Source organism: Colletes latitarsis, chromosome 1 (assembly GCF_051014445.1).
Source record: "Colletes latitarsis isolate SP2378_abdomen chromosome 1, iyColLati1, whole genome shotgun sequence".
NCBI lineage: Eukaryota > Metazoa > Arthropoda > Insecta > Hymenoptera > Colletidae > Colletes > Colletes latitarsis.
Genome location: NC_135134.1, coordinates 47,394,802 through 47,413,923, shown reverse-complemented (window position 1 = coordinate 47,413,923; position 19,122 = coordinate 47,394,802). Strand labels below are relative to the sequence as shown.

Here is a 19,122-nt window from a genome sequence, read left to right as displayed (position 1 = left end):
TCCTTGGATTTTTCTCGATGGTCCCGAAATCGCGGGACACACGCGATTCGCCTGTCGCGAATCCGCGAATCGATCCCCCCGCACATAACATATGCAGAATCGCGTCCTTAGAATACAGGGCAACCTTCGTTGAATTATTCATGGACGTCGACCGTACACAAACCGATTCCGGTCGGCATTTTTTCCATTTTCGGGCCAAGAACGTCCCTCTATCGCTCGGATCCGCGAATCGGGATTTCAAATTGGAGAGTAGTTAACTCCGTTCCGCGGATCAATCGGCTCGAATACATTATTTACAATGAAAACTCCCCGTGTGTAACTCCCGTGTTTAACGAGCTTCTGAAATATATGGTTTCGTTGAGTCTACAGGCTCTCTGACTTCCAAACGAGTTAATATTACAAGAAAATTTTTTAAACGATGAATCGTCCTGTGAGCACAGTTGCTTGATATCTTCGAGGTATACATTCCATCAGTTTTACTGCATATTTTACGTTTCTCCCTGTGCAGATTTACCTTCGTTAATCGGGATCGAGTTTGCTTCGAAGCTCTACGAGTCTCTCAGATTATTAATATTGTATAATATATGTGAATTTACGTAATCCTTCGAAAGTTCTTTACTTTAAAAAAGTAAATATCAACATCGAGTAAAATAATTCCGTCGAGATTGTGAGTCCACTTAAGGGTCGATTCTTTTTCTCGTTTTCACGGGGACCCTCAATCTAGGATTGAAACATTTATTGAACGAACTCCCGTATTTAACATTAAATCTATCGATCGTGCGCGCTCGAAACTGTGCATCATTGGTTTCAACGTTTCGAACGCTATCCCCGCGCAGAAGCTCGTTAAAAAGCGAAAGTTACATAGAGAGTTCTCGTTGTTTGGGGGTTGGAGGGAAAAAAGCAAATTGCCTGGCGCGGCCGGGGGCAGAAACAGTCCGTTATTTTCTGAAGCCAGCAGAAACGCGGAATTTCCAGGGAGACGCGCGCAAACAAACGTATGGAAATGCACGGGGATCAAATTTTCGCCGCTTTTCTTCGGCACAATAGAATTACGCGACAGCCCCACCCCCGTCTGCCTCCCACGCGGCGGGAATCGAGAGGATAAAAATGCACGGGGAAGAACGTAGATCGGCTTTGGGCTCGTATATTAGGATCATATTCATTGACAGAGCTCGCGAGGTATGCGTGGTACGCCCCTCTCCGCTCGTTCGAAAATGTTAAAACGCTTCGCCCTTCCCCGCTCTCTGGAAACTGCATTCCGCCCTTTCCGGAACGACGCATGTACGCGAGCTTTCTTGCATTTCTATGAAATCCAATTCTTATTCGAACGGAGAAAGGGACAGAGAGAGACGGAGGGAAGACTGGCGGGAACAGACAAGCAAGGTCACTGAAAGTTGCGAAAGCCACTTCGACGCGAGTTCTTTCCAACTCGTTCCTCTTCGCGGAATGTTTCTCTCGAACGTCGTAACGCGGTGCATTCTCTCCTTCCGGCGGAAACATAGAGGGCGAAGCACCTTGCATGCTGCCTTCGAATGGCTCGCAGATTATTCCTTGTAAGAAGAATTGTTGCGCGCGAAAGTTGCACGAAAGTCCAACGACGTCGAGTCGTTTCAGATCTTTCTCGTTGGACCTCGCTTTTATCGATATGCGAGGTATCATTTCGTTCGAAGGGACTTCAAAGGATAAAAGTAAAAATTTTGTCAATTTACAAACCAGTTCTCTCGAAAATTAATTGAAAGTCAGTATCAGACGTTTGCTTTATCAGTTTGGGACCTCGAACCGTAGGTCGTTGAACTCACCTTTCCGGGCACAGAATACTTAAATTGAAATTGAAAAGAGAAACTTGCATTTTCGAACCTCAGAGAAAATGGTGGACCCCTTGACGTACGATTTAACGCTAGATCTACCGAGAATTATTTATTTGTTTCGAAGAAATTGAAACAATTGACACGCGAAGAAATGCATAATGCAACGGAAAGTTTTATTAGAAATTACGAGTCATTTTGACTGCCTCGGCAGTTCTAGCGTTAATTCCAAATAATCTTTCAAACGTGTACTATTTAACTTCGTTTAAAATTTCTGTAAGGAATGACCACGAGAAAGAATAGATTCGTTTTACGAGTACCTCGTTGCCCCGATTTGTTTTTAAATTTAAACTGCAATTCCTTCTAAATATTGATCAACCGTGATAGAAAACACTTCTTTCACTCTGCGTAAGACTCGATGACAAGTAACCTCGTGATCGTGAAAGCTGCAGACAGCCAGCCGATTGTCGATTAATTATCGTTAGCTTGAGAAACCCAGTCGCGTACGAGAGATCCGGCTCGAAATTTCGAGAAGAATTACGAGGTGGCTCGCGTCCCATTAAGAAACCCCGTTGCAGTTTAAAATGGCGAATTAAGGCGACCTGTTTCCAGAGGTACACCCTGTATAGGCGCCGCGGCGCGGTTCGGGGTCGCCTTCGGAATTTAGATTGCGTCGTTAGGAAGACGCGGGAGCCCGGTCGCGGATTCTGACTTTGATTGGGAGGCGAAACGAACGATTTACATATTGTTTTCCTGGCGGCGTCGTTGCCCCATTAACGTTACGCGAAGTTCGAAGCTCTCGACGCCGTTTCCGTCTCCGCTTCTCTCTGTCTCGCCTTTTTACACGCCATTGTCTTTCGCAAACCAGATTCCGGAGGGGGGCCAACGCGCGACTTCGAGACTTTTAACCGGGAACGGAATTCACGATGGAACGCGAATGAAACGCGGCCCGACTGCACGCACATTCTATTTCCCGGCTATTCGCAATCGTTCGCCGAAATTCCTGGCTTGTTTTCAACGAGACGAAATTCCGTTCCTCCCACCGCCTCGCAGTCGAACCGCAAATCCGAATTTAATTCGGTTTTTCTTCACCCCTCCCGTCGTATTCGTGGCTCGCGATAACCTAAACTTTTAAACGGAATGCGAACGATCGTCTTCGAACCGGAACGAGAACCGTTCTCCTTATACACAGGATGTTTGGCCACCACTGAGAAAAATTTTAATGAGAGATTCTAGAGGACAAAATAAGACGAAAATCAAGAATATCAATTTCTTGACTGAGGCTTCGTTAAAAAGTTATTAACAATTAAATTCAAAAATTTCAAATCGTTCTGGAAAAATTATTTTTGGTTGCATGGGGAAATTATAAGCATTTTTGGTGAATATACATATCCCTGAAATCCTACCCACTTTCGAGAAAAAAAATCGGGTAGGTGTTGAAATTTTTCGGCAAAAAAAAAAATTTTCAAATCACTCTGAAAAAATTATTTTTGGCTGCGGGGGTCAATTACAATCATATTTGGTGAATAGACATATCCCCGAATCTCTACGCATTTTCGAGAAAAAAATTCAAGTATGTGGTGAAATTTTTCAGCGAAATTAAAAAATTTCAAAGCTTTCTAAAAAAATTATTTTTAGTTGCGGGGGTCAATTGCAAGCATTTTTGGTGAATAGACATATCCCCGAATCTCTACGCATTTTCGAGAAAAAAATTGAAATAAGTGGTGAAATTTCTCGGCGAAATTAAAAAATTTCAAAGCGTTCTAAAAAAATTATTTTTAGTTGTGGGGGTCAATTGCAAGCATTTTTGATGAATAGACATACCTCCGAAATCCTACTCACTTCCGAGAAAAAAATTCATTACTGAAAATCTAATGTCTGGCCAGGCGTACACCTGTTCCCCTTAAATTTATCGGCGAAATTGACAAGTTTCAAATCACTCTGAAAAAATTATTTTTGGTTGCGGGGTGGGATTGCAATCATTTTTTCGAATCATCGATCTCGAGATCCGATCCTCGAACGCCCAGGGAGGCGTTTCGTCATTGAAAATTGTCGCGATAGTTGTAATAACGGCAAGAAACATTCAACAATGGATGTTTGCGCGTTCGCGTCTGCGGGTTTTCGAAAGTTCAGCGCGCGTGACTATTCCTCTGTTTGCCGGAATGATGCTTGCAGACAAGTTGGACGCGAAACAGAATTACTATCGTCCTCGTATTTCCAGTTGAACAGTTTCTATTTAATTAACAGTCTCTGCGCCGCCCTAAGTTTGTATTTAACAAACATCGTTTACGCGAAATTACATGTGACAGGGAACGTTTTATCATCGCTGCACCGCCTCGTTCCGCACCGCGATTCCTAATGAAACGATTCGGTCGAATTAACAATATCTCAGAAGCTAACGACAATTCCTGTTTAGGGTAAATTCTCCCGGAAATAGTTTGAGAAATATCAGGCTACTTGATAATGTAATTCGACGATTTGTATTTCGGTCTTTCCATGACCACCATTATGGAACTTTCTCTCGTCCTCGTAAATCAAGCTGCACGTGAAACGAAGTACTAAAGTTTACAGTTTCAATTTACAATTAAGGTTGGGTTTCGATAACAGCAATGTATGAAGTTAGTCCCACTCGTGTTCGTGCACTATTGCTCGTCGCAAGTGTCAAGCTCGATACATTTTTCGCGAGGTATTCGTAAAAAAAATTTGAACAAAATTAAACAGTATACGTTGGAAAAATTGGAATTAAATCGTACGCCAATGGGTCGATACGAACTAGCAATACCAATTGCAATTTCGCGACGTGACTCCTAAAAATAAAAAAAAAATATTCCTCTACCCACGAAAATATATACAAATGTTCGTAATTAAAATTTCGTTCGTATATTTCCTAAATTTAATTTTTGTTATCGTAAACGAAACTCGAATCGAGCTGTGGTGCGTGCAAAAGGTTAGATATCTCAATGTACAACAAAATGGAGAAACAAGCTATTTTTCATTTATAATGAATCGCCATTACTGTGTACGAATACGAGTGGGAGTAGCTGTACGTACGTATGTTTCAGTGTTTTACTGCTGTTTCTGTTTCATAAACCCAACAGTTTTTCCACGCGAAATACGGATCCTCGCGAAAATTATATGCAATTTAACCCTATGGCTGCGACAGAGTCTAGTCGTAAAGTGTCCATGCAATATGGTCGTACGGGACGTCGGGCGCACGTGCCCAAGCAATAAGATTATGGCGCGTGCTTATGTTCTGCCACCCAATTTAATATACCTCATCAAGAAAATTAATTATTTGCTAAATTTAACTCGCGACGATAATGACGATTCTCGACGACGAAATAGTGCATCCAGTATGGACGATTATAGTGCAGAGTTCAGCATAAGTAGAAAAAGTGGGAGGTAGGCAGACATACCAAAGCAGCGTATACGATAAATTATTCAAATTCAATTATCTCGGGTTTATTTTCGGGTTGTTTTTTATTTAGAATCATCCCCTTTTTCGGTTGACTGTTATTCAACCCTCAATGGTCCAATGTAATATCACAAATTCATCATCTTATCACTCTGAATACACATCAACGAATTTTCACTAAAATATAAACAGAGATTTTTACTAAAAGATATAAAAATATTTAGTCCATTAATCCTCTTCGTACGAAAAATAGCTTGGATCCAGCGGTAAGTAAACTTGAAGTACTTCTGGACCGTTAAGGTTTAAACGCACGTACGCTCGGTTGAGAGTAATTTCACCGCGTTACTCGACTTTTAAAAAAACTTTAAAGCGATGTACGTAACTCTTAAAATATTAAATTCAGGGCGTGAATACCTTCGTAGATTTCTGTAGAGATTAAAAATTGCATGTAACAATTCACTCGAAATTCGAAAATTCTAAAATCTAAAGAGCACGTCTGACCATCGTTCGATATTTCTACTTGCTTTGGCGTTTATTAACATCAAAGGTAGAATTGCAAACATTTACGGTGTTGCCTGTTCCACTTGACTCCGATTGATACCAAAAAAATGCAATCGACGGAAAGTAAATAATACTGTATCACTGAGAATGCTTGCAAACTCCGTTTTAAGTAGAAATATCGATTAATGGGTCAGACGCGGTAGCCAAGTTGCTAACGCGCGTCCCAAAAACTTTTAAATTCGATTTTCCCGGGAAACCACTGGATAAAATCTTTCTCTATCGAGTCGAATGCAAGGGGAAACGTACTTCTATCATACAAACTACATGGAATCAAAGATATACAGATTAAAAACTATAATAGTTCGCTAAAAATAATAAAATTCTACGTCACGACCGTCGACAAGTTTTATTTTTAATTTGAACCCTTAGCTACTTTGATGTATACAAAAATGGATACAGCTTCAAAAACAAGTTATTTCTCACTTCTCACCATTATAGTGTACGAACACGAGAATAACTGTAGCTGCTCTTCGCCATGGGTCCATTATCACAATAAATACGTAACACTATCGTACCGTATATAAATTCGAATATTTCTCGTAGAAGAAGTCCCAAGATAAAAATAAAAGAACGTTGATATTAAAATAACTGACAATGCCAATGAAAATATATCTAAACTGTGAAGTAAACTGTCTCTAAATCGACTCGAGTCACCGTTTTGCTCGAACTTCGACGATACTTTTCGCAAGCTTTTCCCGCGAACAACAAACTCCGGTATTGGGAAAGAAACATGGGGGAAGACGAACGCTGGTCTCCGTGGGAATCCTCGACGGTGCGTTCTGTTCCTGAAAAATCCTTTTTCGTTTCAACGGGGACTAACGCTAAATAGAAGTAAGGAATGGCCTTCGTGATAAACGTCGTTGATAAAGCGACGCAAGCTGGTCGTTCGAGGCGTTCGCGGTTACTCGGGGACGCCTCTTATTACCGAGGGTCGGCGTCGTTAAACCGACGCTATCGCAGTGGACCATCGACGCGAGTAACCTTTACACGTGTTTGTACGCCCCGTTGCTACCAAAAGGCGCCGCCAATTTTACTGGAACGTGACAGATAACGTTGCATTCGCGACCGAAACATCGAAAACGACCCAACCTCGTCCCTTTAAGCCTAATTATAATCGAACGAAGCGATTGTTTCCCAACTGGTCGATTTTATGGAAGAATAATCGCCGGTTAACTGTTCCAACGTTTTTTTTTATTTTCACTCTATCCAGCAAAATAAAAAATATCGTTGGTGGTCGAAATTTCCTCCCACCTCTGCGATCCATTGCGTCTTTCTCGTTGCTTCGAAATATCCTGAATATAACAATGGGGAGAAATGTTTACAAATTCTGCACGCGTAAAGCACTCTGTAGAGAAACGTTTTGTGGAAGAATTATACGTGATACGATTGGAAACAGGGGATTTTTCCGGGAGAAATTGTTTACTGAATTCGTCGTATCGGAGAAACGAATCTAATAAGTTTTTATTAGATTTAAGTAAAGAAGAAATTTTATATAAGCATACGTCGTTTGGAGACTTTCGAAATAATTATGATAAGAATGTGAATAAAACAACGAATAGACCAACAGGTTAAATAATGAGAAGTGTGAACGTTTGATATTATAATAAATATGCATTGACACCCGACACGTCTCGTGAAAGTTGCTCCTTTCGTCTGAGAGACAAGAGAGGAATACATTTGCACCGTTTGCTTTCGAGGGATCAAAGCATCAGAATTCGATGTAAGCAGTCCTCGCCACTTCACCCTGAAGAGTTTAATCGAAAATAATGTTTGAATGGTACCCCGCCGCGCGAATCGTCTCTCGTTGACACACTCGTTATTCTTTACATGCAGAGGGAGGAGACGAATTCAATTTGAATATTTTATTTCGCCGCTGTCACCGATTTAAATTTTAAAGAGTCCCATTGACGGCCACGAGTGTTAACAGTATGTTCGACATCGATGCTGCATATCTTGGTTAATTTCAGAGAAAATTAACACATAATTTTGAAAAAATTTACTCTTAAGGTGCTTATTGTAGTTTACAAATGCGTATAACTTGTCAAGTTTGTCTAATATAATTATTAAATCGCAACAAATATATTTGATCGTATAAAATTTAATTTTTGCATCGTTTATAATTTTTATACCTTCAATATTTAGACGGAACATCGTTTTTATTGCGTATTTCAATCGTTCAGACGTATTCGCAGTAATTCTTTTTAGGTAATCGGATCTTGTTCGCTAGCATTCTTCTTCTCGTCTCTTTTCCGAATCTCCTTTCGAATATATCGATGTCGTCCGCATCCCGCGATCGAAATTATCCCGTAAATTCTCGATGAGATTTAAATCTGGAGACCGCGGTGGCGAATATGATACTTTTGGACAATGATAAAGCAAATATTCCCGGACGATCCGTACTTTATTTTTCGAATCGTTATTCTGGTAGAATTTAAAATATCTTTGAGTAAATACACTTTGCGCTGAATTTTCTTTTTAAATTGTTAAATATTTATTTTTCGTCCAATATTTCACTAACGAACATAAATTTCCCCTTTAGTGTTCAATATTATATACAGGATGTTCGGCCACCCCTGGGAAAAATTTTAATGGGGGATTCTAGAGGCCAAAATAAGACGAAAATCAGAAATATCAATTTGTTGATTGAAGCTTCGCTAAAGAGTTATTAAAAAATTAAATTAAAAAATTTCAAACTGTACTAAAAAAATTATTTTCGATTGCAGGGGCCAATTATAATCATTTTTGGTCAATGGACATATCCCCGAAATCCTACGCATTTTCGAGAAAAAAATTCATTACTGAAAATATAATGTCTGACCATAACTGTCCGTTACCCTGAAAATTGAAAAGTTTCAAATCATTCTGAAAAAATTATTTTCGGTTTGGGGGGTCAATTTCAATCATTTTTGGTGAATACACATACCCCCAAAATCCTACGTACTTTCGAGAAAAAAATTCATTACCGAAAATATACTGTGTGGAAATGTTTGTATAACTTTTTAACGAAGCCTCAATCAACAAATTAGTATTCTTGATTTTCGCCTTATTTTGGTCTCTAGAATCTTCCATTAAAATTTAAAAGTGGTTCATTTTCGAATTTAACTTGCTTCATGTCACATTATTCATCGTCGTCCGAATCAGAAGTATCAAATTTATTTTCGATGACGAAAATTATATTATTCCACCGAGACTGCTCTTTGAAAAGATTTGCTATTTTTTTTACCGTTATGCAATTTATAAATAACAACCTGACTGGGTTGCTATAACTTTGAAATGACATTTTAAGGTAACACACATTCACAATTAATTTTATCGTTTTTTTGTCAAACGAAACTGAGAATAGTGTGACAGCAATGACATATACATACAAGTATGTCATAAGCATGTATTACATGTTATATTTCTTGTGTGGTTCCGACAGATTTATTGACAAGAAACGTTTACTTTTTGTTACAGGTGAGTACCAAACCATCCACTGGCTTTATTTATTCCGGAACAATGATATTTTCTCGGTGAGTGAATATTTCGAACCAACACCGAATCTTGCTATGGAACTAATCAAAATGACCCATTCCTAATTTCTAATAAAAAAGAACATATACCATAACAGTAAGAAGAGAAACTGTTTTCAAACGTGACATTTGCGATGTTTCGAAGATCATCATACCGATTAAAAAATTTTAGTATCTATTTCAAGCTTATTTAACGTACAACTATGCAAAAAAAAAATAAATATTTACGTTCTAATGTCGTATAAAATTCTATTTTGAAAATATTGTATAATTTTTTAAAGACTTACAGTTCAGCATCTCCGATTTACAAAAAGCTTCGTATTTAGAACGAAGCAAATGCAAATGGGTTAGAAGACGATTCTGCGTCCCGTTTAAATAAGCCCAATCGTAATTTAGCATTACCTCCGTATTCGCGGTCCAATTTCTGGGTATCCAGTGAAAAATCGTTTATCGGAACGTCGCAGGCGTGGGAAGGTATTCCTGCAAGAAGGGTTGGCGACCCTCGATGGCTCCGGTTTCTTTTCGCGGCTCGAGCACGTTCGTGGGACCGGACACTGCCATCTGAGCGTCTCTCGCGGCCATGAGTCTCGCGTAGCCACCCCTTTCCTTTCTCCATCATCCCTTAACACCTGCATAGGCGCTTATCTCGAGACTCCAGGCGCACCTAACGTGCCTCCGTCCTTCTTCCTCGACTCGAGCTCAAACCTCTCTCTCTCTCACCCCCCTTGAGAGGATTCGCGTCGACTCGCGAGAGCCAATCGGCCGTGCCTCTGGTTACGGGGAAACGCGAGAACGCGTACTTAACTGCCACACGCGTCCATAATTCACGGTGTAATGGCTCGCAGGTGTGGCGCGTCTCGACGCGGCATCGTCTTGATTGCGAGCGCCGCTCCGTGGGTCTGATACTCGAATCCCCACGGCGCTATTGAACACGCGATGTTACGTGCCAGGGGGAGGATCGTTAACCGTGTTGCTCTTTTGATAGACTCGCGATCGCTGCCTGATACCGTACGAGCATTCCCGGTTATCGCGTTACGGGGAACGTGCTTAACCGGCTGCGCGTGTAATTGAATACAAACACGCGCGGACGTAAGAAGCGTTGCGATACTACGCCCGATACCGAGCATCTCGATAATCAAATCGACGACGCTCGAAATGCATTTTCATCCGGGCGCGAAACAGCGAGACTTTATACTTTTTAAAACTGCGGAACAGAACGGATAATTTTATTAGTAATACAGAGCTCCTTTCAATAATATCGTTTAAACGATCGTTGAAATGTGTATATTTTAGAGGAACTTGTGAATTAATTTGATGATCCACGATAAGATTTACTTAATTTAATTTTTATGTATTGTTGTTTTTAAAAATTTTAATAAAAATATTTTTATTAAATTTTATGGAAAGTCGCGACTGTCGGAGGACACCATCTTGGTCCACCTCGTATTTAACTTAATTAAAAACACAGAGTTCTTCTCAATAATATCGTTTAAACGATCATCGATAGAGTAAAATACGTATGAAAGATTATTAATTAATAACATAGAGTTCTTCTCAATAATATTTAAACGATCATCGATAGAGTACAATACGTACGAAAGATCGCGATTGTCGAAGAACGCCATCTTAATCCACGGCGGCCATGTTACTCACCTCGTATTTAACTTAATTAAAAACACAGAATTCTTCTCAATAATATCGTCTAAACGATCATCGATAGACTAAAATACATATGAAAGATTATTAATTAATAACATAGAGTTCTTCCCTATAATATTATTTAAACAATCATCGATAGACTAAAATCCACCCTAGTCCACGGCGGCCATGTTGGCCACGTTAGTTTCTCGAACACGTGCCATATTTAATTTATCGCTGAGTATATATATATATATTTCCATATTGTTCTTCCGTTCGATTAAACTCCCGCGTTTGCACGGAAATTCAATTATGAATATTTATTCTGGAATAACAACGTTAATCTTCCTTTCTAGCTCGAGACTTCCAACGGAATAAAATTAATTATACGAACGTTCGAAGCAAATTATTCGCGCGTTGTATTTCTCTTGTGTTTTCGAACACTTTTTCTCTGTTTGTGGAATAACCCTGTTGTAACGCTCGTCGACCGGAAACAGTGTCCATTGGGGTCGAGACAATCCCGTGGGAAATGGAATCGATACACGCGTGCATGCTTACAGGTGAGAGAAGCGCCATAAAAGCGACTGGATGTCGCGGAGACGGGACAAAGAGTGTGTCTGAACTTTTTCTCGGAACGTTCTATTGCATTGTGTGTGCCGTGTGGCTGTCGAGAGGGTGGATGTGCAGGGGTGGGTAACCGAAGTACGGCTGGTGCACCGAGATAAGACTTCCAGTTGAGAAAATGAAACGGTACAGCGGTACATCGAGGCTCTCCGCGCCAGATATCAAGTTATGACTCCGTTTTCCCGCGGATCGAGAAAAAAATAAATTGATTACGTTGGATGATACTTTACGGGCCGTACGATACGTTGTGCGCGTATCTATCGCGAGTCTGCGGTGAAATTGAGCTCGTTAAGAGGGCTCGAACAACGGATGAAAGGACCAATTGCAATCGCGTAACTGCACGGTAGATAAAAACGCGGGGGGCGTATGTGGATCAGAAATTACACGATATTCGACGAAATATAAATTGCCATTCATGACGTGGACGAAGTATTAGCAATTTCACGGAAAGCAGACGCTGTACAGTCAGAATTATCCCTTTCATTCCGACTGTAGCAATATGGGTATTCATGAATTGAATATAAATTCACGGTACAGTTGACTACATCACCATTAGTCGCCGATACAAACGTTACTGTAAATATAATTAACGTTTAAAGTGGATTTACAGGACTGAAATTATCGCATATGATTTGAATGAAAATAATACAGAAAGGTACTTTTTCTTTTGACTTTCTCGTCATTTTTTCTTTGGTTAAAACAGCATCGATTCAAATGGTATCGATCGTTGAATAGTTTTAAAATTTTGTATCGTTAATATACGATACGGGAGTTTGACTTTCCTAATAATCAATTCTCTTTAATGGCGTCGTAACTGTTTCGCCGCGAAAATCTTCCAGATAGAGAATGCAATTCGTCGTCTTATTTAGAAGACCCATCGTGGAAGATAATTTAATTTCAGAGGATCGATCTTAATTGCAGAAGTCTGGCGCGACTACATAGAGTGATTAATGAAAATGGGAAAATTCTTGAGGAACGTAGAGTACGCTGCGTTATCTTTATACAAATAACGCAGGTATTTAATCACGTGGACAGGTAGGCTGCTCCACAAACATTAAACTAAATCTCCCTTATCCGTGTTGTTTACTCAAATCCTGTTTAAGCGACAAATGCTTCCAAGTAAACCGCGAGGGCCATTTTTCAATATTATGTCGTACAAAATCCACCACTGGGGAAAAAACTTTTCCATGATTCCCTGGACGAAATAGATAAACGAACTTGTAAATTCAAGATAGAAATTTAAGAAAAAAGAACCCATTATCTTGCAATGAATTCGTCTCGAAGTGTATAACATATTCAAGAGTATAATTCTGTATACCTAGATAATACACTCATCTAGAAACCCATCTTACGACGAGAAGAAAATGAGAAAACTCAACGCGAAAATGAGAAAAGTATACTGGTTGCTCGAATATAAATCCCGGCTATCCCTCTATAATAAAGTACTGCTATAAAAAGTTATGCTCACTTCCATCTGGGCGTATGGAATTTAAATTTAAGAACGCGATGACAAATTAAATACCAACGTAATTCAGAAATATCGAAAGAAGATGCTTGGAGCAATTACAGACAAATCAATTTAGATCCAAATTTAGATCTTGAAGTGAATTACATTTGTGAAACAATTTCATGCTTTTGTGCCAATATTGAAAACAAAACTATACAATAAAATCTCCATTTAACCATATTTAGGAAAATCGAAAGCCATAAAATAACGTGTAAAAGTCGAATAACGAATTGTATATTTTGAAACAGCACACCGTTCCTTTTTTATCTTCGAATACCATAAATTTGGTACCTGAAAGAATTTTAATATTTCACGTTCGGAATGTGAAAACTGCAAAACCCAGAATCGACAGAGTCGCAATCAGCCGCGGGAAACTTTTAAAGCTCGGTACGATCCTGTCCGTTAAATCCGAAATCCGTTAAATCGAGGTTTTACTGTACTTCTATAATGAAAATTCGCCCAGTGTATAGTCCAGACTCCGCCCCGTCCGACCATTCCCATTTTTCGAGCAATATTTTTTGTGCTCGAAGGAACGGCGTGTATTCCTGAATACCCAATTGCTTTCAGAACTGCACTGAAACTGTATTTTATTACAGTCGTTGCTCGACGAATCGAATTCCGTCGGTGTTCTGTCGAAATATGAAAACGAAAGACACGGTTAAATTTCCAGCCAATTAAATCGATCAAAATTAAAACCACCATTTGACAGTTTTTTTTATTTTTACACATCCTATACTTTAAACGATTGAATTTTGTTTCATCGAACGATCGTGATTAAGGGTTGGAAAGTATCAGTAACGACGCGATTTACGTTTCGAACGTGAAATATAAAAATTTACTCGATCCGGCTACTTTTTCCCGCCATCGGGGACAAATTGCTATCAACGGAATAGACAAAATAACGACGTTGCCAACTGAGGGACGCGAACCGCGTTACCAGCTAGGGTAAAACGGGGCGAGGAAATAGTAGAAAGAGTCAAGCGAAGGAGAACGAGAAGCAGTGGATGCTCCCTCCTGGGAAATCATCGGTGTCCTTACCCATCCTTCGTTCCTTCATGGTCCACCTTACCTCGCCCCCTGCCCGGCGCTTTTTCCTTCTGGCAAAGAAACGCAGCCATAATGCCGCGCGACAAGCATCTCCGGTGGCTTCTTGAACCCGTCGAAAGCGATAAACTTCGAAACGTTGAACGTACCCTCGTTAACTTGTCGAACAAAACCTGCACAGTCTCGCCCTGTGTCTCGTGCATCGAGGTGCAAAACTGAACGCGCGACGTGCTCGAGCATTTTCTTCGAATTAGCATTCGACGCGCGAGACCGAGACGGGGGAAATTTTTATCCGGATAAAAATGTAAAACGATCGAACGCCACGAATAAATTGCTCCACGTCGGTTTCATTGGCCGTCGTTCGAATAAAACTTGGCCCGTCTCTGAGAAATTGATCTTCGAAAGGAGTAACGATTCGTATTGGGTCAGACGTCTTAATCAGACTCGCGAGAACCGCGACTGACGAGGAACTTCGCCTAATTGACGGCATCAGTCGATATTCTGTCAACGATTCTATCGAAAACTCGAATCGAAGTGAAGAGAATAGCCAAATTTTTAATGCATTTATTATGTTTCGATTTTATTCCGATTCCCGACACGTTGGTAAATATTTTCTAGAAGAGCTTTAAATGTACAAAGAGGACTTAAATTCTGAAGAATGTATTGATTAAAATAGTGTAGAGAATATCTTCTTTGTAAATTTTACCCAGATGCGAGTAGAAAAAGCGATTAAAGCTACTCCTTTTGCATATAGAATCGACCGATTTTCGATCGTATTTTATTCTTAGCTCAAAACTTCGTTCCTATTCGTAGAACTCGCTCTTCGCTCCTAATCAATCGAGAAATCTGCATCCGCTGGATCAGTCTTCCGCGCTGTGACAAACACCTGTCATTCGCGCCTAAAATAGGATCCGTTGACTCGAAGTAGATCATTCGTCTTGAAAGTTACTGGATACAACGACAACATTAATTCATCGGAAGAGCAGCCATAGTGGCGCAGCATTACTCCCCGTCGCGACATCTTGACAGACGTATCCTTTCAATCTCTTAATATAGCTGGATGACATCGAGAACATTTTCAAAACTAAAAAGAATCCAGCGTGCACATGCATTCACCTTTGTGTACCTAATATTTTCTATATTCTTTGTACCAAGATTTATCACGATATTAATCTAAATATTCACAACGTCTTCCACCTACGTTGGTCATCTTCGATAATAAAGAATATCTAAAATTCCTTTAAACAATGAACAAGTGTAACCCAGTGACGTGTCTGACCATGAATCGTTATTTCCACTGTATGACTGTGTTCGTAAACATTAACTTTGATTTTCCAGCCCCTTAATTAATTAATATCGTAGCAAGTAGTAACATCAACGCCTACGAACACCAAACGCAAGTAGAAATAAGGAAACATAGTCAGACGCGTTCGCCAAGTCGCAGTTTTAGAGTCTCCGTACGGCTACGAAAATTATATTTCAACTTAAAAACGTTCAGATAATTGAGAATAAGATAATTACAAATTTTACACGATTGTAAATTTCTTAAATTAATATTTAAGTGATCGAGAAAGAAAAGAAAATATTCACGTTTCATCCAATTTCCTTCTACGCAACATTTACGTTGTAAAAGAGTGTTAAACAGAATGACAGTTAAAGAAAGAAGAATTTATTCTAGGTACAGAAGAAAAATACGCATTAAAATGATTACCAGTTTTACGTTTACAACGTTCCCGGTAGATCGTACGCATGGGGTGGCTAAACGAAATGTTTTATTCAAACGTCGCAAGTGTTTCGTCGGTTTCGGATTTAAATCATTCGTCTCTTTAGAGAAACGTCGACGGTGCATGGGATTCTCGTCGTTCCTGCGCGTTCAATTCGGAGACGGTGAAAATTCGAAAACAAGGGAAGCTCGACGTTTCCACGGAGCATTATCTATAATTATACACCACGACAGTCGCATTTATCGATCAACCTCGGGGTTATTGACCGCACAAAACGTCGAACATCCACCAAAGATGCGCCAAAGGTTGCATCTTCAATTATCTCCCGTCGTTGAGACTCGTCGATACAAAAAAAAAAAGGAATACGTTCGTTTCTGTTGGACTATTAATAACGAGAATTCGATCGTTCTTACTGAAATTCGATAACAATTAGCGCGTCGCTGAAACTCCGCCTGTCAATCTGTAACTGGATTGTACGAGCAACAATGTAAACCGATATTCGCAGAATCGCTCCCAGATATATCTAACCATCGAGAGATCAATCGATAACTACGTGTAATCGTAATACCACGGTATTAAAATCGCCGGTTAAGGGTTTCGCCGCTCGAACATCGAACGTGAACCGAAATTTCATTCGTAGAAACGAATTCCTCTCGTCCAGCCTCTCGTAGCGATCGCGAATGGCCGCTCTAAATTTCGATATACGTTCCGGCGAAACGCTGAATAAAATCTCACGTTGTTTCGCGAACAAATCCGACGAAATCCGTGGATCGATTATATTTTAACAATATGATACATTTCGATGGCGTTTCTTTTTTTTGTACGTACCGAAGTACGCGAACTTGTTACGTTTTAATGTTAAAAACCGAGAGTCCCACGGTCCATCGAATGTATCGGATTATTTGGTCTAACTGTTACGATCCTCTATTGAACAATAATATACGGATCGATAAAAGCAATTAAATAATAACTGTAATTACTCCGAATTGAAGTTTCCGTCGCATTCCAGGCCCGATTATATCGTAATACTTTGATCGGTGAACGCGTTCGAAACATCAGCATCGAAATACAATAATTAAAATATCGTTTTCGTTTTCCATCGATTTAACTGGATTAGCCGTGGAATTTTGACTGTGTCGTTACGTCAAAATTAAGGGAACAATGGTTTGTAAAGATACTATTTATAACCAGATTGAAAGCATCGTATTTATAAAAAGGGGTTTAAAATTTTACAACGTTGCAAATAGAGTTTATACCAAACGTGGTCACAGCTTATCACGATAGAAGCTATATGTCGTCTGTCAGAAATACCCGCGAGCCACATTCTCTGTTGGAACCGTGTTTTATACAGGATGTCTCACGCAACTGGGACGGGTTGTATCTTCCAAACGATTGTGAATAAAAATTTCACGAGACAAGATCAAATCAAAGGATGCACAATTTGAAAATAACAGTGGGCATTGAAATGTACATTTTTGTTTAAACAGAACTCTCTTCGATGTCCACGAATGCTTATGCTAGTCATAAAAGACGAAACTAGATCATCGATTAATGCTTAGTTCTCGTCGTCGTGATCCGTTTTATTTGGAGAAATTTATAATCGCTCGTCCTGGCCACGTTTTGGGGATTCTGATCTGCCTGTATCTCGGGACGATTAACATCCGATCGATGAATCAACGCGAAGCAACCGCGATCAGAACGGGGATTACCGCTTTCACTTGACTCGCGTGTTGCGATAATCGATCGACGCAATATCCCCCATAGAATACGTTGAAATCAACCTCTGCCCGCCTGCGTATTAACACTCGAACGTACAACGTGGATATTAAGACGAATTTCCAAAAATACGTTGCTCCAGTTCCAAGTGAAAAACAAGAAATTTTAAATCGAATACAGCGATTTGCGGAACAAACTCATCTAGAGTCACTGAAGAACAATTATTAGGTCGATAGCAAAGTGTATTCCTCGAATGTTGTTTCGAAAAGACAATGTTCCAATCGATTCCATGCCTTCGTCTTCGTTTATTCTAATTTGTTTTCGACACGCAATGCAGAAGGTTCTATCTTTGGCGTACAATAACGTGTCCAACAAGTTTTACGATAACAAGACTTGTCACGAAGTCTCATATATTAAAATCAACGTATCTTCATATTCTCAAGATATTACAAGGCAATTTGGACAAAATTAAATAGTACAAAATGTACTAACGTGAACAGAATGTCGTTCGATTGTTTATTCTAGATCAATCTCGTAGACATAAGGAATATCATTTATTATTTCATCCACAGTCGATAAAAATGTTCGTATCTTGAAATGTTAAAGAATACACAGGGTGTTCGACCACCCCTGGGAAAAATTTTAATGGATGATTGCAGAGGCTTCGTTAAAAAGTTATTAAAAAATTTCAAATCGTTCTGAAAAAATTATTTTTAGCTGCAGGGGTCCATTGCAAGCATTTTTGGTGATTAGATATACCCTCGAAATCCTACTCACTTTCGAGAAAAAAATTCAATAAGTGGACAAATTTTTCGACGAAAAAAAAAAATGTTCAAATCGTTCTGAAAAAATTATTTTCAGTTGCAAGGGCCCATTGCAATCATTTTTGGTGATTAGATATACCCTCGAAATCCTACGCATTTTCAAGAAAAAAATTCCTTACCGAAAATGTGATGTCTGACCATACCATTGATATGTTTCCCTGAAATTTCGTACGTGTAGCTTTAATAACTTTTTAACGAAGCCTCCATCAACAAATTGGTATTCTTGATTTTCATCTTATTTTGCCCTCTAGAATCTCCCATTAAAACTTTTCCCAGGGGTGGCCGAACACCCTGTATGTGGAAGTGACAAGAAGTTTCATCGAACCCTTATGCTGTAAAAAAATTCTCAAATATCGCTTCTCGTTTTACGATTTTACACGAATCTCGCCCCTTAGGTGGATTATTACTGCTGCAGCCCTCCGCGAGTTTAATACTTATTTAATATATGTAAATTTATACAATCTTCTATTAGTTCATTATTCGTTAAAGTTGATTTCCATTCACCAATTTGGTAAAAATCGACATCGTGTAAAACAATGAAGTTGAGACTGAGAGTCCACTGAAGGGTTAAACCGTACGTCAAGGTGTTAATATCGCGGATAATTTGTACCTCGACTCGTTGAAAGGGTCGATTCGAGTTTGTCATCGACAAAATACAAACACGCGCGTTACGTTTGAAAAGATCGGCGAGAAGTTACGAAAACGTTCGAACGAACAGACTCCCGGGGTCTTCCATTTTCGAGTGGCCGTTC

General features: G+C 39.6%; 1 protein-coding gene across 19 annotated transcripts in view; it reads left to right on the top strand.

Annotated features, from left to right (window-relative positions):
- Positions 1-19,122, top strand: part of Dscam2 (Down syndrome cell adhesion molecule 2) — a 161,839-nt gene that overhangs the window by 63,010 nt on the left and 79,707 nt on the right. The gene's annotated exons all lie outside the window — the stretch shown is intronic.